Source organism: Sminthopsis crassicaudata, chromosome 1 (assembly GCF_048593235.1).
Source record: "Sminthopsis crassicaudata isolate SCR6 chromosome 1, ASM4859323v1, whole genome shotgun sequence".
NCBI lineage: Eukaryota > Metazoa > Chordata > Mammalia > Dasyuromorphia > Dasyuridae > Sminthopsis > Sminthopsis crassicaudata.
Window position 1 is genome coordinate 87,338,006 of NC_133617.1, and position 23,050 is coordinate 87,361,055.

The following is a 23,050-nucleotide window of genomic DNA, read 5'->3' on the forward strand; positions in this document are numbered from 1 at the left end:
GGACTAGATGACTGTAAGCTTCCTCTTTCCAACTCTAAAAATCCTGTGATCTTATAATTTTTTTTCAATCTTCATGTCTTAACATAATGCTCTGTACACAATGGATGCTTAATTATTATCTATTTTTACTGATACATTATTTACAGAAAGTGGAGCGGGAGTAATAGGATCATAGACTTGGAACCAGAAGATTCCTTTAGAAGCCAATCTAGTACAATCAACTCCTTCATTTTGCCTTCAAGAACTTGAGATTCCTTGGTTAAGTGACTCACCTGAGTTACATAGCTACAGGTAACAAAGTCAGAATTTGAAGTCAGATTTTTCAATTCCAAAGTCACTGATTCTCTTTATCTTGTGAGAGAGTTATACAAAACAAACTTGAAAAATCACTACTAAAACTAAAATAATCTAGTCCAACTCTTTTTTCCTTTATCTCCTTGATAATTCTGCCTAGGGCTATCCAGCCCAGCAGGTACCACAGGACTATCTATGCAGAGTCCTGGAGCTGGAGAGAAGATGAAGAAGCTCTTTGGAGAGATGCTAATTTGAATAATGCATCATCTAAATGCAGAAGGCAAAGTATGGAATAATTAGCTACCACCTGAGTGCTCACCACCCTCCAGGGCTTGGCAAGCTCTATATGGCCCCAGCATTCTTGGGAGGGAAAGGAAAGGAGGGGGGAGGAGAATTGGAAATGCCAGGCAACTAATGGGTCCAGTAAATGGCAGGGAGAGCTGAGTGCCGGCCCTCATGTCCCTGTATGGTCAGCTAGAGGACTGTTGTCTAAAATCCAATTTGAAAACTTTTTTTTAATTTTTTCTCCAAAATGTTTCCAATGTGGATACTGCAAGCACAGATGCCAGTTTGATGGGTCACATTGGCAACCAAGCTGCCTGTTGTCTGGGCTGTTGCGAATATTCACACCATGAACAGCAGAGATGATTAACTGCTGGACCCCTGCTTGGGACATGAAAAGGAAGCCCAGTGATGCTGTGACAAAGATACTGGATCAAGTGTTAGAGAACCTGTGGCTAAAACTCCTTCGAGCAATGTTCCCACAGGTTGGGTGTGAGAACCAAATGAGGTCATGCATGTAGAACATTTTACCAACCTTAAGATGTTATATAAATGCCAACTATCACCATCATTACCAATGTGGGCATTATTTTCTGCTGCCTTATACTATCTTTGTGACCTCAGGCAAGGAATTTAACCTTTCCGGGTTTCACTTTCCTTATCTGTCCAATGGGAATAATAATCTCAGCATTTCCTCCCTCACAGGAACATTATGGCCATAGCAGCCCATGAAATGGGCAATTCAATTCAATTTAACAAGCCTTTATTAAGGGCCTACTCTGTATTGGACCCTATGATTATTTGGGGGGAAATAGAGAGTTAGGACAAGACACAATATGGGCATGAGAGGGGTAGGGAGGGGAATAGTTTATATACATAAGTAACTAAAATCCAACAAAGAATAAGATGGATGCAAAGTAGAAATATGCAAAGTAGAGTTCTGGGCAAATAGGCATCCCATCAAAGACAAAAAGACAGAAAAGGACTAAATGAGAAGACAAATGAGGAATGAGGTACACACAAATCTTGGATATTTTGCTGAATCTGTGACCTCATCTCTATGTGGTTACTCAAATGACACAGATCATAATCCATCTAAACCTGTTCTTTGCGTCCTTCATAACCACCTTCCCATTCTGGAGAAAATTTCAACTCTAAAGCCTGACTTTTCATGACAGCTGACTCTTTCGCTGGTCCACCAGAAAGGAAAGCCTTCCCAGCCATGCTTCCTTCAAGTCCCAGATGAAACCCCACCTTTCACAGGAAGTCTCTGCTAACCCCCCTTAATTCTAGGGCCTATTTTCTTGGGTTATCTCTTATTGACCCTGTTTATGACTCCTTTATAGTTGTTCATTCATAGTCGTTCATAGTTTCTTCATAGTTCATGTTGTCTCTCTGATTAGATTGTGAACTCTTTGAGAGTAGGGACTATCAGGTTTTTTGTTTTGTTTTGTTTTGTTTTTGGTATGGCCAGTACTCAACACAATACCTGGCAGAGTATAGGTGCTTGTTAAATGTTTTTTTAACTGACCGATTAACTTTCTTCTCAAATCATTCTTTGGCTATCTGGATTTCTCTTCTTCCACAGCCTCTTTGACTCCTTTGGATACCCACCTCTTTAGTACTTTTACTTTACCACTACCTCCTACTGTCTTTTCCATTATAATGCAAGCTCCTTGAAGGCAGAGAAGGTTTTGTTTATTTGTATTTGGATTCCCACAACTTAACACAGTGCCTGACTTATAGTAGGTATGTAATAAATTCTCAGCTCTATATCTCCTTGGATTGCTATGCTGTCTCTTCAATGTAGGTTTAAGATTATTAGTGTCTGAACTATAGAAGGCACTCAATAAATGGTTGATTGATTGATTGAATTTACCCCCAAAAAATCAACTTGAAGCCTCTAGCAATTGGCAAAATCCAACATTCTTCCTGACCTTGCTATATTTCAACAACCCCAATAATATGACCTTTACATAATACCTAGAGCAATATTGTCTTTGTCCTGCTTATCCCATAATATAGTAAGCTCATTTCTCTAGCTGTCTCAACACTGGGTGGAATGTACAGGTCTGGAGCTCATGGGACAATTATTGCTTATACCTTGCTCTTGCTACAGCATCATTGATGTTGCTGTTCTTGCATGAGTCTCCATTTTGCAGTCTTTTAATTTTCATCATGACCTCTCCATTGCCCTTGGAGTGAGCCACCACTTTAATCCTTCTCTGACTGGTCTTCTATGACTCATAACCAAGAGAGCATCACTAAGAGAATATTGATGGGCCTTTGTTTCAGAGAGAAATCTGGGGTCATTAAAAGCATCATTCATTTTCCCAAAAGCAATCCTGCCTGTTCTTTTCCTATTCAGTTCTGGACCTCATTCATTGTACATCTATAGCAACTGTCCAAAACACACTGTTTATTTAACTACCAGAGGTTCTGTTTGCCATGAACCTGATCCAGATCACCAGGAAAATCAGGGACCAACAAAATCAGACACTCATTATGGTAGCTGATGGGCTATACCTCACTAAATGGAAGCTCTAGAGAGATGCCCAGTTATCTGTGATTCTCAGAAAGTGAGTAACCTTCTAATTTTGTACTTCCTCATATGACTAAATTGTGTCTTCAATCTAGGTATTATGAAAGTGCTAATTTACCTAATCAAAATCAGTTGGTATCCCCCTATATACTGATAAAACTTTACCTCTTTCTGTTTTTGCCATATTGTACTAATCTACGGTCATTAACATGATGTCATTGCCTCTCCACAAGAACAGATAGCATCTGCTTAATTGTATCTAGTATTTTACTCTTTTCATAGAAACAACAATAGAAATAACACAATGCCTAATAAACTGCCTAATTTGGGATTGTGCATCCATAGCTCTTCCTAGACCCAAGCAGCTTGGAAAGGACATGATCTGCTTTAAAACTCAGGAGTTCTAAGAAAGGCATTGCTTATTTTCCTTAGTCCTCCAAAGCTGCAGAATGTAGAAAAGTTTAGAACTAATATTTAATTTATACTTCCAATAGGGTCAGTTACTTAATAAATATTCACGAGCTTTCAGCCTGTCTTAACAACTCTACTATGAACGACATGGACTAAACAGCCAATTCTTAGAGGCAATTAGATGATGGAGTAGAGAGAAAACTGGGCCTGGAGACAGGAAGATTTGAATACAAATCTGGTTTCACTCACTGGCTGTGTGACCATAGGCAAGTTGTTTAACTATGGTCTGCCTCAGTTTTCTATAAAATGGAGGTTATAAGATGTTAACTATAAAATGTTTATAAAAATTTTATAAAATATTTACAAAAATGTTGTATAAAATTTTTAACTATAAAATGGAGGTTATAATATGATCTATCTCCTAGAGTTGTTGCAAGGATAAAATGAAATAATATTATAAAGCAAATAGGCACTTTTTAATGCTGTTTTCTTCCTTCTGTCCTTCCCAATGAAAAATTGAAATAACATGCAGACAATAGAGGCAGACAAAAGAGTTTGTAGAAAACAGAAATAGTTTCAAGGACAATAGCTTCAATAATAATATGCTATGACAATGATGATAAAAATTGATACACATTAATACAGCTCTTTAAGTTTTATCACAGAATCAAAGAATCTCAGAAGGACCTCAGAGCCCCTCCAATCTATCAAATACTCGATTAAACAACCATCCCCACTATGACAAGTGAACAAATGGTCATCTAGCATGCCTCCAATAAAACAGCCCATTCTACGTTGGAATAACTTGTTATAAAGTTATTTTTAAATTTTCTCTTGGTGTCAAAACTTAATTTTCCAATTTGTTCCCTTGTCCTTCTATCTATTGCTCTTAATTACATACTTTCTTAATTCTATACTATCTATAGCTCCCCTTGGAGTTACTGTTTACAAATTTCTTTCCACATAAGGATTCTATGAAGTAGTAATGAAAGCATTATTAATATTCTCATTTTGTAGATGGTAAGAATGTTGAGTCATCTCAGTGACTAAGAAGAGGCCCAGGACTTCATAGTTCCTTTCATAAGGGATTATCTATCTCTTTCCACAATAGCCATAGAAAACAGTCTATATAGATAAGCTACTATATGCAACAGAAAATAATAATTGCTAAATTCATTCATCTTCTGTTTACACATATAATGTTAAATTCATCACTTTTGTTTACACATATATTATCAAATCCAATCAATTATTTATTTGAACCAAAAGCTCATTTTTTTATTACTACTATTTAGTAGTCCTACTTGTTCTACCCTGATAAGACTTCATCAGAAGTGTACCTTGCTAGTATAGATATTCATTGAGAAAATGAGATCTAGTCAGAGTTCTGTAACTAGGAGAATAATAGTAGTTTGAGAAAGCAAGGGACTAATCAGTGTAAAGCAATGCCCTAACAAATGATCCCTTTCTCAAACATTTGAAGGATTCTTTCACAAAAAACTGAATTAAATGGGTTATATATTGTTTCAGAGGACAGAACAAGGAGTGTGAAGTCAAAAAGTCCTGGGAAGGAAATTTCATTTCAATACAAAGAAATAAGATGGACTGCTACATGAGATGACAAGTTTCTGGTCCCATTCCTTGAGATAATTACCATCAGAGTAATGGGATTGAGAGATTAGATGACTAGTCTAGATGAACTCCGAGTCCTATTTTATCCTGAGAGCACACGATTAGATGACAAAGTTTGAATTTCAATAAGTAAATTTGACATTCCTATCTTTTGCTTTCTTAACGGGTACATTAGGTATAGCCACAGGTTGTACCTTTCAATGAAATGCAAAACTTGCTAATTAAAATATTATTTAAAGGTTGAAGATCTTAGTTAAATTAGCACTTGATTATTCATTACAACAAAAGTATGAACAGAACCTTGGTTTATGGATTTGTTAATTGTTCTTTCCTGCAGTGGACATTAGTTCCTCTTTGAGTTTTACCTAATTATCTGAGTGTATATTCTCTAAATCCTCCCACAGTGGACTGAAAGAGTAAATTATAACATTTTTTTTTACCACCAGAAATGAAGAGTGGTCCCAGGACTCCTCAGAATTTAGGTTGAGCAAATACTCATTTCTAACGATGGTATTTGTTTCTCCCTCATCTCTCTCTCCTGGGAGATTTTATTTCTGAGGAACTGACTGTTTATAGAAAGGAAAGGAATGAGAGCATCATCTTAGTTGGGGAAAAGCTGTCAAATCAATTATACTGTGATTAGATTAGCTTCTGCACAATTCTCATATGTGGTGTGTTTATCACTATATCCCTCACCTAGGATAACATTTCAAGACTGATTTCAGAGGGAGAAAAGGGAGAGTTAGAGAAGAGAATAATAATGGCTTATATAATCATCTCTTAACATTTGTAAAGTGCCTCATGATTTTCAAAGCATTTTTATAGCTACTATATCTTTTTTTAAAAAAATGTAAAAGCCTTTTATTTTCAAAATATATGCATATATAGTTTTCAGCATTCACCTATGCAAACTGTGTTCCAAATTTTTTTTATCCCTCCTCTCCCCTCACTTCTTCCCTTACATGGCAAGTAATACAATATATGGTAAACATGGACATTCTTTTATACATATTTCTATACTTATCATATTGCACAAGAAAAATCGGATCAAAAAGAAAAAAATGAGAAAAAAAAAAACAAATACAAGCAAACAACCACAAAAAGTAAATACTTTGTTGTGATCCACACTCAGTCCCCATAGTCCTCTCTCTGGGTGAAGATAGCTCTCTCTATCACAAGACCTTTGGAACTGGCCTGAATAACCTCACTATTAAAAAGAGCCATGTCTGTCAGAATTGATCATTGCGTTATCATCTTGTTGCCGTGTACAATATTCTCTTAGCTCTACTCACTGCACTTAGCATCACTTCATGTCTCTAGACCTTTCTGAAGTCATCCTGTTGATTGTTTTTCATAGAATAATAATATTCCATAACATTCACATACTATAATTATTCAGCCATTCTCTAATTGATGAGCATCCACTCAGCTTCCAGTTTTTTTTCCACTACAAAAAGGACTGCTACACAACTGGAGGTCTGAAAGACCTGAAGAGACTTACATGAATTGATGCTGAGTGAAGTTAGTAGAACTAAGAGATCATTGTACACAACAACTGTAAGATTATATGATGATAAATTCTGATGGATGTGAGTCTTTTCAACAATGAGGTGATTCAGGCGAGTTCCAATAATCTTGTGATGGAGAAAGTTCTCTGCACCCAGAGAGAGGACTGTGGAGACCGAGGGTGGATCCCAACACAGTATTTTCATTTTTTTGTTGTAGTTTTCTTGCATTTTATTTTCTTTCTCATTTTTTTTCCCTTTTTTGATCTGATTTTTCTTGTACGGCATGATAATTGTGGAAATATATATAGAAGAATTGTACATGTTTAACATATGTTGCATTACTTGCCAATTAGGGAAGGGTTTGGGGGGAATGGAAGAAGGAAAAATTTGGAACATGAATTTTTGCAAGGATAAATGTTGAAAATTATATATATATATATATATATATATATACATATGTATATTCATATGTATATATATATACATATATGTTTTGAACATTAAAAAACTTTAAAAACAAATAAAAGGATCAATACAAACATTTTTATACATTTGGGCCCTTTCCCCTTTATTAAGATCTTTTTGGGATACAGATAGCTACTATATCTTTATAGAGGTAGGAATTTTATCTCAGGTCGAGAGTTTGGAATTCAAGGCACAGAGAAATCAACTAATTTGCCCAAATTGAAAGTCAGTAAGTGAATAATTCAGGTATAACATTCATATCAGTACAGTGCAGGAGTAGAAAGAGCATTGTATGTGGATTCAGAGGACCTGAGTGATAATCCTATTTCTGACACTATTTTCTCATGTGTAAAATGAGTGAATTAAAAGTGATGACATTTGAGGTACCTCCCAGTATTTTAATTTATAACCTTCTGACCTCCAAATGTCTGAATTTTTGCCTTAAGGCCTAAGTTTCCTTCTTTGTAAAAGGAAGCTACTAGATTAAACCTAAGGTCCCTTTTAGCCCTAATATTCTGTAATTCTGGGGTACTACATCTTGCTACACTTTTGACTTCTTCACATTCACATAGAGAATGAAAGAAATGTAAGAGGTGGCCACCTAGCTGCCCCTGACAATATTTCCAGAATTTTTTCTAATGCTGAGGCATGATTGGTGAGCATTTCAAAAGGGAAGCAAGAATCACTTATGAATCAGAATGTATTCAGTAAGAATAATTCTGAACAGACTAAACTCATTTCCTTTTTAACAGAAATATTAGCCTAGATTGTTAGATCAAAGAAATGCTGTAACTATAGCATACATTGAATTTCAATGAGACAATTTGACATATTCATTCAAGTTTTATTTGTAGATAAGATCAAAAGATAGAGTGTGTTATGAATGTGTAGTTAGTTGGATTCAGAACTGATTAGCTTAATATGATATGAGAACTCAGCTCTATGTCATAGGAAACTCAGATTAAGGAGCTGGGAGTATGTTATCAGAATAAGAAAAGATAAGTTTCTTAGGTTATATTATCTAGAAGATTTGTTGCATTCTCCCTTAAAGGAAGGGCAATAGAGTAATGGCAAAAATTTCAAGAACAAGATTTAAGGTAAATATAAAGGGAAAACTTTTTAATAATATGATAATATCTAAAAGTGAACATAGTATGCTTTGATCTGCATTAAGATTCCATATTTCTTACTCTGGATATGGATAACATTTTTCATCACAAGTCTTTTGGCATTGTCTTAGATCATTGTATGACTGAGAAGAAGAGTCTATCAAAATTGATCATCCAGATAATATTGCTATTACTGTGTAAAATATTCTGGTTCTGCTACCTTCACTTAGCCTCAGTTCATGTAAGTCTTTCCAAGTTTTTCTAAAATCTGTCTAGTCATCATTTCTTATAGAACAATAGTATTCTATTATATTCATATGTCATAATTTGTTTAACCATTCTGCAATTGATGGGCATCCACTAAATTTCCAATTCTTTTTCACCACAAAGAGAACTGCTACAGATCTTTTGTACATATTGGTCCTTTTCCATTTTTAATGATTTCTTTGGGATAGAGAACTTGTAGTGATATTGCTAATTCAAAATTATGTACAGGTATAGCTCTTTGGGCATGTTCCAAATTGCTCTCCAGAATGGTTGGATCAGTTCACAACTATATCAACAACACAATTTTCACACATCCTCTCCAACATTTATCATTTTTCTTTTCTGTCATATTAGCCAATGTGGTAGATGTGAAGTACTACCTTAAAGTTGTTTTAATTTACATTTCTCTGATCAATAGTGATTTAGAACATTTTTTTTTCCCATATGACTCTAGGTGGCCTTTATTTTGTCATCTGAAAACAAACTGTTGATATCCTTTGGTCATTTATCAATTGAGGAATAACTTATATTCTTGTAAATTTTATACAGTTCTCTGTATATTTTAGAAATGAGGTCTTTATCAGAAACACCGTCTTTAAAAATATCTTTCTAGTTTTCTGCTTCTCTTCTAATCTTGCTTGCATTGGCTATACAATGTTTATACAAAGCTAAGTCATCCTTTTTCAAGAGAAGACCTACACTAAATAGTAAAATCACAGATAATTTAAAGTTTTCAATATATAAAATTCATATGTTGTCTGTCAGTATGAAGTATTTTCCCGGTAGAATTGCCTGACTCTTCAAAAGACAGAAGTTCTGAAGAAAGAACAGATTAACTGTGGGCAACAAGATTATCTCCCCCAAACATTTTATTCTACATCAAATGTAAATCCATATTTTGGCCAGAACACATATAATTTGTATATGGAAATCTTCCTGATATTTTTAAATAGCTATGAAATGTCTTAATTCTTTTCTTCTCTGGGACACACATTCCAGGTCATTTCTTAAATGATATGATCTCTAGGCCCAGTTTCTTACTGCTCACTTTCTATTGGAAATATTATAGCTTTTCAATATCATTAAAATATATCACCCAGAATTAAAAACAACTTTCTGGATGCGATTAGATTAGATCAGCATAGAACTATCATCTCTTTTCTGGATTTAATGCCTTTTTAGATTCATTTAAAATAATGCTACTACTTTTTTGAGGTGGGATGGAGCCAATGTGGCACAATCATACTGAGGTTATAGCCCATAAAAATATATAAGAAGCTAACAAGGACAGAGAGAGAGACATTTCATCTTTGGTCAGGCTCCTGGTGGCTCTCCTGAGAGACTGGTTCAGATTTAGAGGGGCTTAGAGACAGACTCAGAAGGGGACTGGAACAGACTGGGGGAAGACTGGGGGAAGACAGCTGGAGGTTGGAGCATAGTATGGTGGGTTGATCAGGGGAGAGTATCTGAAGTCAGCAATTTCTAGTCTCTGGACACAAGAGTTATATTAATGAAGCCTGAGATCTCAAGAACATTTTAGCTGCCACATTACACAGTTGACTCATAGTGAGCTGGCAGGCCACTTCATTCCCCCAGGTCCTTTTCACATAAACTATTGTTTAGTCATACTGCCTTCATTCTGTATCCTTGATGAAAAATATTTGAACCTGTGGACTTAAAAAAAAAATTCTAACTTTATATTGTTAAAATCATTCCATCATTCTTTCAGTGAAATGCTAATTCTGTCATTTTACATGTTTCCTGATCACATTTCCTCTTTCCCAACTTCATGATTTTAGCAAATCAGACAATGATTCCATATCCACATTATGGATGAAAGATGATGAATCAATTTGTGCAAACTGGTTTTTTTCTAACTATCAAAGAATCAGCAGTAGTCTATGAGAAAGGCAATTTTGGCCTCTAGACCTTGATCCCCCCCTTTTAAAATAGCATCTAACTTCCTTTTTTATTAATTTTATAATTATAACTTTTTTGACAGTACATATGCATAGGCAATTTTTTTTTTTACATTATCCCTTGTAATCCCTTCTGTTCCGAATTTTCTCCTCCTTCCCTCCACCCTTTCCCCTAGATGGCAGGCATTCCCATACATATTAAATATCTTATAGTATATCCTAGGTACAATATATATGTGCAGAACCGAATTTTGTTGTTGTTGCAAAGGAAGAATTGTATTCGGAAGGTAAAAATAATCTGGGAAGAAAAACAAAAAAAAAAATGCTCACAGTTTACACTTATTTCCCAGTGTTCCTTCTCTGGGTGTAGCTGATTCTGTCCATCATTGATCAATTGGAATTGGATTAGATCTTTTCTGTGTTGAAGAAATCCACTTCCATCAGAATACATCCTCATATAGCATCATTGTTGAAGTGTATAGTGATCTCCTAGTTCTGCTCGTTTCACTCAGCATCAGTTGATGTAAGTCTCTCCAAGCTTCTCTGTATTCCTCCTGCTGGTCATTTCTTATAGAACAATAATATTCCATAACATTCATATACCATAATTTACCCAACCATTCTCCAATTGATGGACATCCATTCATCTTCCAGCTTCTAGCCACTATGAAAAGGGCTGTCACAAACATTTTGGTACATACAGGTCCCTTTCCCTTCTTTAGTATTTCCTTGGGATATAAGCCCAGTAGTAGTATGGCTGGGTCAAAGGGTATGCACATTTTGATAACTTTTTGGGCATAATTCCAGATTGATCTCCAGAATGGTTGGATTCTTTCACAACTCCACCAACAATGCATCAGTGTCCCAGTTTTCCCACATCCCCTCCAACATTCATCATTATTTGTTCCTGTCATCTTAGCCAATCTGACAGGTATGTAGTGGTATCTCAGAGTTGTCTTAATTTGCATTACTCTGATCAATAGTGATTTGGAACACTCTTTCATATGAGTGGAAATAGTTTTAATTTCATCATCTGAAAATTGTCTGTTCATATCCTTTGACCATTTGTCAATTGGAGAATGGCTTGATTTCTTATAAATTAAAGTCAATTCTCTGTATATTTTGGAGATGAGGCCTTTATCAGAACCTTTAACTGTAAAAATGTTTTCCCAATTTGTTACTTCCCTTCTAATCTTGTTTGCATTTGTTTTGTTTGTGTAAAACCTTTTTAATTTGATGTAATCAAAATTTTCTATTTTGTTATCAATAATAATCTCTAGTTCTCCTGGACACAAATTTCTTCCTCCTCCACAAGTCTGAGAGGTAAACCATCCCATGTTCCTCCAATTTATTTATGATTTTGTTCTTTATGCCTGAATCTTGGACCCATTTTGATCTTATCTTAGTATGTGGTGTTAAATGTGGATCCATGCCTAGTTTCTGCCATACTAATTTCCAATTTTCCCAGCAGTTTTTGTCAAATAATGTATTCTTATCCCAAAAGTTGGGATCTTTGGGTTTGTCAAACACCAGGTTGCTATTTTTATTCACTATCTTGCCCTGTGAACCTAACCTATTCCACTGATAGACCTTGATCCATTAATTAACTGTGTAACTTTGAATAAATAACTCAAAATCTTTGAGCTTGCTTCTTCTTTTGTAAAGTGAGGAAATTTGACTTGGAAGTCTCCAAGTTCCTTTCTAGCTCTTAAGTTCAATTTTTTGACATAAAGCATAAGAGAAATAAAGACAAGAGTTTCCTATGATGTGTGAAAGAACAAGTAATAAAGGTTTTACAGGTAATAAAATGCATTAGGAAAATACAAGAGAGTAGAGAAGAGGAGAGGGATTGAGAAAAGGGGAAAAAGAAGAGGGAAAGAGAGGAAAGGAAAGGGAAAGAGAGGAATGAGAGGAAAAGAGAGGAGGGAAGAAAAGGAGGAAGAAAGGAGGAAAGAATAGGAAAGAAGAGAGGAAAAAGTGGAGGTGAGAATGTTTTAAATGCAAATTTCTACTTTAAGATTCAAAAGATCATCAGCAAAAATAAAGAAAGAAAAGGTAGAGCCAGACAATAGTTCATATGGAAAAGGTACAGAATTTTTAGTGATGGCATAGCCAATCAGCTTCTGCATTCTAAATTTGCATTAATAGCGGCATATTCTTACATGCTTTCTGCTCCAACATGACTATTCCTCCAGAATTAAAGACAAGACAGTCTTACTATCCTCTGTTTAGGTCAAAGCACTTCTGAAACATTATGATTAGGCTAGGAATCACAGTTTAGGAAAGATGATGAAAAATAGTCTTATGCATGATCAGAGAAGGATTACCAGGATAAGAATATGGTAAGGATTACTTAATGGCAGCAAGGGAACATTGAGTAGAAAAGGCTTAAGTAGGTAATAATAGTTGTTTTCAAGTATTTGAATAGGACAGTCATATGGGAAAAATACTCTTCTGAGATTCTATAATGGCAATGATCCTCTTCTTATCTAAACTTCAAACTCTGTATCCAATAAGCACTTAATTAAAGATTTTTTTCAGTAGTCATTTATAGTTTGTACATCTTATGTGCACATAGCTGTTTATATGTTCTGCCCTCCATTAGAATGTGAGCTCCTTGAAGGGATTATTTTTATCTTTTCTATATCCCTAGTGCTTAGGATAATGTCTTGTGCATAATTTTGTTGTTATAATTGTTTAACAATGTCTGACTGTTTGTCAAAGACTATTTAACTATTTGGCAAAGATAATGGAATGGTTTGCCATTTCCTTCTCCAGCTCATTTTGCAAGCGAGGAACTTAGGCAGAACAGGGTTAAGTAATTTGCCCTTGATCACAAAGCTAGAAAGTATCTAAGGCCACATTTGAACTCAGAAAGAGGAGTCAGGAAGTTCCTGACTTCAGGTCAGTGACTCTATCCACTGGGACACTTAGCGCCCTGTGCATACCAAACTTTAATAAATGCATGTTGAATAAGAAGGGCTTTTTTTGTGTCTATGAATAAAACAATGATATGGTATTTTATTCATATAGTACTTGACAAGGCATCATATCTAATATTTTATCCTTTCTTTTTAATAGTCACACGACATGTGTAGAGCAGGGATCAGTATCCCCATTCTACAGATTAAAAAACTGATATTCAGAGATATCTAGAATTAAAAGATTGAAATGAAAACAAACTAACAAATAAGACATTTAAACACCTACTATATTCAGAGTCCTCTTCAGAGTATGTCAGTCAACAAACATCTATTAAATACTTTCTATCTGCCAGGCATTTTACTGGATACAAAGAAAGACAATAAACATGATCTTTGGTTTGAAGGAGCTCATATTCTAATGGAAGGCACAACATATGAATACCTAGAAACATGCAAAATATATAACGGATTAAATGGAAAGCAATTTTAAAGAGGAAGGTACTTAGCAGCTGGTGGAACCAACCAACACTTTTTAAATCTTCAAAGAAGCCAGGGGACCTAAGAGATGGGATTGAGAAGGTAGAACATTTCAATCAATGAAAAGGAATAAATATAGATGGAGTGTTGCATTTGAGCACAACAAAGGCCAGTGTGGTTGGATAAGAATTGAGGAGTAAAGAACAAAAAGAGCAGAAAAGAAGAAGGAATCAGGTTATAAAGAACTTTCAATGCCAAATGGAGGCCTTTACATTGATGTTAAAGTTTCCCTTATGGCTTGAGCATCAGCTGATTACTTCTAAACATTTTTGATTTTGATTTACTCTTTCATGGTTATCCAAGTCAAATTAAATTAAAATATTCATAAGAGGCTGTCTTGAAAGAGAAAAAATATTCAAGAAACTTAATCAGAAAGTCAAGCAATCCTCCTTGGTAGGGGAAGATAGGATTTTGTCCTAATTGCATATGTAATTTCAGCCAAGATTCCCCTTCAAACACGGACCTTCTGAAAGCTAACTGCAATTCAGTCATGCTTTGGGCCAGCATCTATTCAAAGCTACAACTTGCAAGCCCCCATTGGTAGTTCAATATTAACATTACCAATAAGATTCTATAGTTCAAATCAAAAGACACTTAATTGACTAGCACACCAAGGTAAATAATAAAATTATCTCAAAGACTTGGGATTATTGTACATCATTGCTGGGAAAAAGCATAGCATAGAAAACATGTATAGTTTTCTACATGTCATTCTCCCACAGCTTCTCTCTTACAGTTTTCTTTACTTTACTAAAAACTTGGTATTCTCTACTAGGCTATTCTCTTCACTATATTATCTCATATTAATATTCTGTTAAGTCATTATCTGTAAGTATTTTTTCATCAATATGCTCTCCAATAATCCTTTATAGAGCTCTACTACTACCAACTGCTATATAGCCTCTTTCCTGAAAGGAAAAGATCTATCATAAAATAAGGGGTTATTTCAGGTCTTTTGTGAATCTCACTCATAGATGTACCCTTTGGTTTATCAAAAGATAAACATATCTTTTGAACTCCACAACTTCTGATTCAGCTTCCATTCACTTTGGTTTGTTATTTGGCTTGGAATAAGTACATTCTTTTCAATAACCACAAAGTCCTAAGACATTTAAGAAGTAATTCATTTGGATTCCTACTCTATTACAATCAGTATTAATCAATTTGATAGAATCATATCAAAGTTCTATATATAAGGCCCCAAAGCTGTGAGCTACAGATTCTAGGTAAACTTACTCAATTATAGAAAATTAACTAGAGGCCCTCCATCTTTGTTTTTCTTTGTCATGGAGACTATGTCTAGTGTGGCAGAAATGATTCAGTCACATGGAAAGTCCCACCAAACTCCAGTTCTATATCTTATGGCCACCTTCAACACTGACTATGATATGTACCATCTCCTGTTCAACCTAAGGAGAAGCATTTGTGTCCTTATATCATCCAATTTATGACTCTGTTGACATATTGTTTTCTTATTTTTGTTTGTACAGGTCAATCAGTGGAATTGTTCTGTATTTGATATAGTTGTTCTTGGATGACTATTCTTCTAGCCCTATAAAAAACAGTACCTGGAAGGAAGGGGCATCTTATATCGTGAGGAAGATCTGAGGTTCACTTCATTAGACAGGAGCATGGATCCTTTAATAAAATTCCAGTGACTCAAACCTCTGCCTCTCCTATTAGGATCATTTTAATCTTCACAGAGAACAATCCAGGTCCATGAAAATCATCACTCTGACCTTACATGAAGGAAAGGCAGGAGTAGACTCTATACCTAATAATAATTTGCATTTCTTCAGCATTTGAAAGTTTTCATATTGCTTTTTTGAAAATAGTCTAAGGTAGTTACTTTTACAATTTGTGATTCAGTTATTTCAGCTATATTTGACTCTTTATGACCCCACTTGGGATTTTCTTGGCAAACATACCAGAATGGCTTGCCATTTCATCTCCAGCTCATTTTAAAGATGAGGAAATGGAAGCAGTGTTAAATGACTTGTCCAGGATCACACAAATAGCAAATGTCTAAGACCAGTACCATCAACTGAGCCTATTTCTTCAAAGTCTAACTCAAATTTCACCATCTAAAGTATTTTTTTTATCTTACCACTCTCATCAGTTCTACTTCTACTTTTCCTCCTAAATTATCTTTTGCTTACTTTGTTTACATACTCTGTGAATGTACTCTTTGTCTCACTAGCAAGAAAGCAAATACCTTAAGGGGGAAAACTGTTCTACTTTTATCTTTGTGTGCATAATCCTTAGCACTCAGTAGTTGTTTAATGCATGCTTTTTAAAATTTATTTTCTGTTTAGAAAGGATAACATGGTTTAGAAGAGATGTAGCAGTATAATAAAAAAAAAAATCTATATTATAGAGTTGTAGAATCTAAGTTCAAATCCTGGGTTTGAAAACTAATTGCTGTGTTAACTTGAAATACATCACTAACAGTTCTTTTATAGTATCTATAAGCTGGAATTGACATAAAAACCCAAAACAAAACAGAGTGCTAAACATTTGTGTAAAATTTACATATGAGCATTTGCTTAACTCTCTAAATCTCTGACAATGCTCTAAACAAGTTATTGAAAGGTTGTGATTCTTGTAACAGAACTGACTATCCAAAGAATTTTTGGCACAAAGTGCTTTATAAATATGTCTTTAAAAATTGTAGAGATGTGAGCTATTATTTTCATCATGTTACTTATGAATATTTTTGTCAAACTTCTAAATTTTTATTTCAAAAATGATAGCAAATATTTTTGAGATTCCTTTTCTTTAATTTCCAGATCACTAACCCCCCTTCTAGTCATCATTTAAGAATGCAAACTTTGTGGAGTAGGGGCCTATCAATCCCACCAACTATCACTGATAGAACAGATAAACCTATTTAGTTTAAGTTGCAGGGGGTACAGAGGAAGAGAAAGAAAATGGCACGATCTAGGCAAGTAACATAATCTCTGCTATATTAATTATAACTTTCTTCTTTAATCCTGAGATAGCCCAATACTCAGAATTTCAAAGACTTGTGGTCTGTAATGCAGCCATTGTTCTTGCTTATAATCCCTTTCCCTCTGCCTTCAAGCAGGGAAGCAAACGTTGTAGACTTGGGATCTGGCAACTACAACTAAACTGACCATAGCCTCAGCATCCTCAGCAGGTATGTCTATTGAAAACCCAAAGAAGAAAATTCTTAACACCAAAGTCCATTGCAATTTCAGATGTTTCAACATCAGAAACTTATGATTTAATTTATATAATTGAGAGAAAAGAAGATATGTTACCATCTGCTTTGTATCATACCTTTGGATTATGATATTTTTCCAATTGGCTTAAAGTGTCATTATATATTGACTTCTCCCATTGTAATGTAAGATTTTTGAGGGTAGGGTACTTTGCACTTAGCAAATAATTCCTAAATATGGTGAATTTAATTGAATATATTACATTTTTATCAATTTGTAATCATAGTTTTCAATGAGTCATTTTTTTACAAATCATAAATCCTTATCAACTTGAAGGCTTGTCATACAAATGATGTGCTTATATTTCAATCTTAAAAGTTAAAAAACAAATATGTTTATAAAAATATACAGAGAACTTGTAGGAATATAGGCATATTGATTCATTTGTTGGTGGAGATATGAATTAGTACAATATTTTGGAAAGCAATTTGGGATCATACAAAGAAAATACGTCAAATATCAATATAGTTTTATCCAGAGATTCTACCAGAAGACTTATAACCCAGGAAGGTTAATGACTATAAGAAAAAAATCTATGTCTACATCTATCTACCTATCTATCTGTCTGTCTACCAAAATAAAGATTTGTTTTTGTAGCAAAGAATTGTAAACCAAATAACTGCTCATCTATTGGGGATTGACTAAAATGTATGTATGATGATTACACAGAGAAGCATGGAAAGATGTATGTGAATTGATGTAAAATGAAGTAAGTCAGACAAAGAAAATATGTATAATGATTTACTATATAAAATGGAAAAAATAGCCACCACAAAGCAATCAGAAATGAATACTGTGAAATTTCAAAGAACAAAATTGGCTCCAAAGGAGAGATATTCAGGGACAAACCCAACAACTCTAGTAAAGATAAGCATTACACATATGTGATATAATACAAACATTCTCAAAATTTTTCATTGTATTGATCACTTTTTGTAATTCTTTCTCTTCTTCCTATCCTTTTTTCTTTCTTTTTTAATCCTTTGTTATAAGGAAAGAGGGAAAGAGGAGAAGAGAGATGGTGAATAAATAAAAGATAAAATAATTTTAAAAATCATATACTAAATAAAACAACAAGCTTATATTCCTTGGTTTATAAAAGGATTGAACATTTCAAAGTTTATCCTAGATATTTTTGTTGTTATTTTTATTTTGAAACAATGCAAATTCCAGGGATCAAAGGATTTAGAAAGGTAAGAAACTTCCCAGATACATAGGACTTTCATCCCCACCTTTCATTTTACAAGGAGAAATTAAACCAAATGAGATTAATTGTGTTCTACCTAATATTACAAAAAGAATCACAGTCAAAATTTGAGCTCAGCATGTCTGGTGCTCAAGCTCTCCTGTATTTAACTCACACAGTGCATAGCTTAAGGCTCTACATTTAGTAGTAAGTGTTCAGTACATGTGAATTATCTAAGTGGATGTTGTGAAGGAATCAGTGGATAGAAAGAGAAGAGAAAAGAGGGAAAGGGAGAGGGAGACAAAGATATGGAGAGAGAGAGAAAGAGAGAGAGAGAGAGAGAGAGAGAGAGAGAGAGAGAGAGAGAGAGAGAGAGAGAGAGAGAGAGAGAGAGAGAGAGAGAAGAAGGATGGGAGAAGGGAAAGACAGAAAGATATAGAGATAGAGAAAAAAATAGAGAGATAGTGGAAGAGAGAGAAGAAGAAGAAGAAGAAGAAGAAGGAGAAGGAGAAGGAGAAGGAGGAGAAGGGAAAGACAGAAATATAAAGATAGAGAAAGAAAAAGAGAGAGATGGAGAGAGAGATTTGAGATAGATAGAAACAAAGAGAGACTTGAGAGAAGACTTAAGGACACTGAAAGTAAAGATGATTTAGATTCTTGTCTTCTTGGCTTTGAGCCCTCCATTTCTCTAAGCTTTCCTAAATCCTGACCCTAATCCTCCCATTATTTATACAAAGAGCAACCTTCCTGCACTTAATAGACCCCAGAGACAAAGCAATTCTCTGGGTTACACAGTCATTCCCTCTGTCATCAGCTCATACTCTGGAGGCTCTCATCACCAGGCATGATTGAAGGGAGATCCAAGCAAGGGCTGTCAACCCTTTAGGTAGTACCTATAGAATTTGTGATGCTTTCCCTTAAGTCATGGAAGGCTTGTTCTGTCACCAAAAAGGGAAACTGAGATGGAGGTGGGGGAGGTCCAAGATGCTTTCAATTAATGATCATAAACATAATAAGCATTTATATAGCATTTATAAAGTATTTTACATTTATTATTTCATTTGATCCTGTAAGGGAAATATTATTATCCCCATTTTACATATGAAAAACTGAGGCTGAGGGAAGTTAAGTCATGTAGTGAATAAGTAATTTAGGGAGATTTCAAACTCAGTTATCCCTAACTGCAAGTCCATAACCACCTCCATTGTACCATGTTCAAAATAAGGTGACTTTAGAGAATGAGAAGTTAAAATTGAAGGGAACATTATAGAATAAAGTGTGTACATTGTAGAGAGAGAAAAGATATACCATTTTAGAAACATTGTGTGACTGAAATGGCAACTTTGTTCTTTACTCTGCCTATGAGCTTTCCAGGAGACCATCTGCAAGAACCATAAGCCAGGATATGAGCACTAACAGCATGGTAAAAAAGCAGATGATACAACAAAGTGTTGAGCCTCCCATTATAGGGGCCGAAGTCACTACTAGTAATCAGCTTTCCATGCCCCACCAGTACAGTTAAATGCCAAAGAATACAATTGATTTGCTGTGTACTTAAAATGGGCCTGAAAAACTACAAATATACCAAGACTGAACTCTAGGTAGTGAAAGCTGCTGCCAGTAGCATATTTCATTAGGACATTAATGATCTATTTCTATTCTCTTCATTTTGACTATTCAATTTACTTGTTCTCCACTTTTTGAGTCTATTAGTGAATGAGATTCTCCTTGACCTCTCTCTCTCTCTCTGAAGAGAGAAATTTCCTAGAAGCACAACTAAAACTGAAGAGAACATAGAATACTAGAATTTAGAATGACAGAGCTGGAATCAACCTTATATCAGCAAATGATGGCGCCAGAAGGAATGCTACCATATAAATGACAGCTTAAAAATGTTATATGTGAAAAAGAGTTTAAGAACTATCTAGCCTCTCCCCTTTATTTTATAGAGAAAGAAACAGATGCTCACAGTGAGAAGTGACTTACCTAAATTCCCATATTTCAAGGTAATGGTAAATTCTGGTCTCCTCATTCCCAGTGGAATGCTTTTCCCATTATACCTGCTGCCTCTCTACTTGTTAGAGTTTAGAGGGTGCATCTTTTGTTCTTTTGTTTCAAGTCATGTCTGACTCTTTATGACTCCTATTTGGGGTTTTCTTGGCAAAGTTATATTGTGGTTTGACATTTCCAAGCTATTTTATAGATGAGGAAACTGAGGCAAACAGGGTTAAGTGAGTTCCCCAGGATCACACAGCTAATAAATGTCTAAAGCTGGATATGAGCTCATGAAGATGAATCTTCCCTACTTTAGGCCCAGCACTCTGCACTGTGCCCCTTACCTGTCTTGGCAGGCACCTAAATTAAATAAATTCCAGTGATATTTATATTCCCAACTTTAGTGAAATGGAGTTAGAGGGGGACGTTAGGCTAACGGATGTGAGCTCTGGATTCTATTCCTGGTTCTGCCACAAAATAGCTATGACTTAGCTAATCTTTCTAGACCTAGCTTTCCATATCTTTAATAGAGGATAACTGGAGTAGACTTCTGCAAATGAGGTAATTTAAAGCAGGAAGTCCTTAACACTACACTGTGTAAGCCACTTTATACTCTGCCAATTGGTAGGAAGATTTCATTCTTGCTATTTGAGTGTTATGAAATATTTTCCTTCATTTGGGAGTGTCTCTGTCCCTAGAGTTTGGAGGCTCAGAACTTAATGAGTCTCTGGCCCTGGGCCCATGTTTATTTAAGATCCCCAATTAGTCTTCAAATGACTGTCTAATTGCTTCTTTTGTTGGCTCTGAGGAAGGTCTTGTGGTGCTGACACACCCACAGATAAAGCTCGGGAAGTGTTCTCTCTCTCAAAGATGTGATATACTCTAATTCTTCAGTTTCATTTTGGCCCCAGGCTAAATATGACTCTGGGCAGGGGACTGCCCACAAACTGAAGGAAGGAAGAAATAAAAGAGAACCAGGGACAAGGATTAAGAAAGGTAGTGTCATCTATAGAAATTCTGCCTTAGGAAAAAGAGGGTTAAAATAATAACAAGCACATAGGAAAAGGGAGAAATCTTTGTCCCTTTTTCTATCAATGTCACTTATAGAGCAGCAAGAGCTTTACAGTGATAGTACCAATTAGCTTTTATCCCATCATTCTGCTTGTGAAGGATGCATGGTAAAAAGGAAAGACCTGAGGCTGATACAGAAAGTCCAGATAGGTGACTACACCATTATTCTAGCTAAGAGGGGATAAGACCCTGAGTAGGGAAGGGAAGGAGAAGTGAATTAGTATTTATAAGGTACCTCCTATGTTCTAGCATTTACAAATATTATCTTATTTGAGGATGGACAGGAGAAATGTGAAGATAAAAATAATGATATGAGGCATTTGGTTGTTTAGAAATATGCATAAGGGGAGAGAAAGTGAGGAGTTCAAGATAACATTGAAATTATGAAAACACGTAAGCACTGAAAGAATGATTTTGTCTCCAAAAGAAATAGAAAGTTTGGGTAAGAGGTGAATTTTGGGGAAAATGTAATATATTTATATGCACATATATATGATATATGCATAATTATTTTATATGTATTTATAATATGAGTATGTGTGTGGGTAGAATTTAGCTAGGTGAGTGGATAGATAGATAGATAGATAGATAGATAGATAGATATCCCACCTCCATCCCCTGCCAGTGGTAATTATAAAGATGCTATAGATAGTAATGTGTTTAGGTCTGCTAGATAGAACCAAAATTCTGATTACTAGATGCCTGCAAGAGTAGGAGAATGTTAGGAATAAGAGTAGAAGCAACTATGCTGGAGCCAAAACCATGACTGGCTACCACAGTGTGGAATATGACTTGTGTTCCTACTGTTCAGCTATGTGATTACACACATACCCCTAGGTATCAGGCTATGTGCTTCCCAAATTCATGCCATGATGACCCCTCTAGGAGTCCTTTATTTGATGTTCCCTGGCTTAAATGATGAAAGGATTCATTGGAGGCCACCCAACATTTTGAGATTTCTCATTATTTTTTACTGCTCATCATCCACATCATTCCTCTACCTTTTGTTTCTCCTGGCTATTTCAACTCTATCTCTATTGGTCCTCTGCTACCTCACTTCTATATTTCATCAGTTTTCATATTAAGTAAATTTGCTTTCTGTAAAATTATCTCCACTTATATGGTCACCCTCAAAATTTAGGCTTTTATCATCTCTTGCCTAGAATATTTCATTAGCCTCCTAATTGGTCTCTGTGCTTTCAGTCTCTCTTGTTTAATTCACATTCTGCATTACTATCAAAATAGTTTTCCTGCAACACAGGGTTGGCCATGCCAATTGACCTTTGCTCATGAAGCTTCAGGATTGCATATAATATAAACTCCTGGGTTTGGCATTTGAAACCCTTTGCAAGAATTATAAACCATTAACAAACAAATGAAAAAATGTCCCAAATTCCTATTAAAAGGAGAAATGTAACTCAAAACAACCCTGAGATTATGCTTACATTCAACAAATTGGCAAAGATAACAAAAGATGGCAAAAGTCAATAAGGAAGTATTGTGGGAAAATAGGCACACTGCTGTATTGTTGGTGGAGCTGTGAATACACACACACACACACACACACACACACACACACACACACACACATACTCAGTCTTTTTTGGAAGGCAGTTTGAGACAATGCAAATGAAGCAACTAAAACGTCCATATACTTTGACAC